The sequence below is a fragment of the Suncus etruscus genome, chromosome X (assembly GCF_024139225.1).
Source record: "Suncus etruscus isolate mSunEtr1 chromosome X, mSunEtr1.pri.cur, whole genome shotgun sequence".
NCBI lineage: Eukaryota > Metazoa > Chordata > Mammalia > Eulipotyphla > Soricidae > Suncus > Suncus etruscus.
Genome location: NC_064868.1, coordinates 98,179,900 through 98,182,059, shown reverse-complemented (window position 1 = coordinate 98,182,059; position 2,160 = coordinate 98,179,900). Strand labels below are relative to the sequence as shown.

Genomic DNA, 2,160 nt, shown 5'->3' with positions numbered 1-2,160 from the left:
TATCTTTCCAGTCCCTGAAATGTCCATAGTCTAACAAATTGTAAAATCATTAGTTCCTGGAGCTGGAGAGATAGCATGGAAGTAAGGATTTTGCCTTGCATGCAGAAGGATGGTGGTTTGAATCCCGGCATCCCATATGGTCCCCTGAGCCTGCCAGGAGTGATTTCTGAGCATAAAGCCAGGAGTAACCCCTGAGCGTTGCCGGGTGTGACCCAAAAAACCCAAAATAATCATTAATTCCTATTACCCTAATCCATATTTTATTGTCAATGCTCCCAAGGACTTGATTGCCTGCCCACCCAACCTTAGTTGAACCCCAGAAATCTAAGTCTAGTGCTTGCAGAAGCTAGCAAAACTAAATAAATGATAGGTTATAGACTTATCTTCAGAGTTATTTTCCCAAGTCTAAGTCCCTGGGGCATTTCTTCCCTTACACACACAAAACAAACACACATTTCCCAGGTATATGTCTCACTACTGTATTCTATTTCCTCCCATGTTCCTTGAAGACCTACTCTTCTTTCAGCAAGCAAAAATATCTATCTTTTTCTGGAATAACTGCTATATATCTTATCACACTTCTTTATATTCAAAACATCTTCGCAGAGCATTTCCCCCACTTTCTTACCTTAATAGACATTTGTTTTCCTCTAAGGACATCCTTTTCTTTGCAGCTTACTTAAAGGATGTTAACTTGGTCTCCACATAGGAAGTAGAGCTGGTATCCTCCAGACTGGGGAATGCCATTCTCCACCATCACTTTCTCCATTGAGGATCATATTGTTTGATTGCACTATTGCTTTTCCATCTAAGTTGCTATTACTGACTCAACCTCTAACCATATAGTAGATTGTATCTACTGGATACAATCAATCTACAAATAGCAACTGGCTACTAGTCTCTCTACAACAGGCTCTACTGCCATCATTTTCTGGGGATTTTTCAATGTCTTCACGATCAAATTACTGATTACCCTGGTTATTATCACCCTTGGCCCCTTACTTTTAATGTTCCTCTTTTCAGCCATGACTCCAACACTTACACTCTAGTTTATTTTGCAACCAGCAGAAATAGATCTATATTCAAAATTCTTCTTTTAGGGGAGGTGCAAGGGATAAAACCTAGGGTCTCCTATATTCCTTTCTCAATATTCTGCTCAAGCCTCCCTCATTATACATGCCTCTTAGCCTTTTTCTAAAGATATTTTTTCTAAAAAAATTCTTTTAGATTTTTCTCAATTTTTTCTAAAGAAGAGAAGTTAATTTTTGTTCTAAAAATTCTTCTAAAGAAAACAATTTCTAAAGAGATTTTTTTCCCAAGGAAAATTTTTTCTGAAGAAAAAATTTAAAGAAGAGACGTTTATTTTATTAGCTTAGTTTTGTTTTATGGGTTGTGCTCAGGGACTACTTCTGACTCTGTGTTCAGGAGCCACTCCCTCACTCCTAGTGGTACTTAGAGGATCATTTGGTACTGGGGATTGAACTTGTGTCAGCTGCATGTAAGGAAAGTGCCTAAACAAACCCCTCTATCTCTTCAAGTCCCGATGAGACTTTTGATTTGAGATTTAAAAAATTATTGAGATTCTATGGTTTACAATGATATTAAAATGGTTTCTCATTCACCTAAACAGTATACTCCCTCCCTCTCTCAAGGACCCTAAGACTTCCTTCTTTTTTTAAGAAGATAGTTTATTTTTTTGTCCCCCAATTCACAATACAGACCAGGCAAAGGGCCTGGGTTGAGGTGCATATGGGGTGCATTTACTGTACCTCCTCTTTCTATACAGTCAGTGTAAAGAACACAGCCTGTGTTAAGAATTGGGAGGCCTTATCTTACCTTTTCTTTTTTTGATTTATATATAAATACATATTTATATTTATGTTTATATATAAAATATATACATTTATATGTCATTCACCAGTGCAACTTTAATACTTTCTTCTTAAACCCCCCTGACTAGATTGCATAGATCAGTTCTCCCATTATATTGACTTTGGAACTTCATTACCTCACTGTGTATTTTGGTGGGTAATTGGGTAATACCTATCTGTGCACAAGGCTTACTTCTAAGTCTGCACTCAGGGGGTCACACTTTGCAGAGTTTGGGGGACCATATGGGATACTGAGGATTAAACCCAAGTTGGTTGCATGCAAGGAAAG

General features: G+C 37.7%; 1 non-coding gene across 1 annotated transcript; it reads right to left on the bottom strand.

Moving 5' to 3' along the window:
• Nucleotides 1-1,694: 1,694 nt before the first annotated feature.
• On the bottom strand, nucleotides 1,695-1,827 carry LOC125999743 (small nucleolar RNA SNORA51). Its single transcript, XR_007492216.1, has one exon. It is a non-coding gene; the product is annotated as a small nucleolar RNA SNORA51 (small nucleolar RNA).
• Between the last annotated feature and the right edge of the window lie 333 nt (nucleotides 1,828-2,160).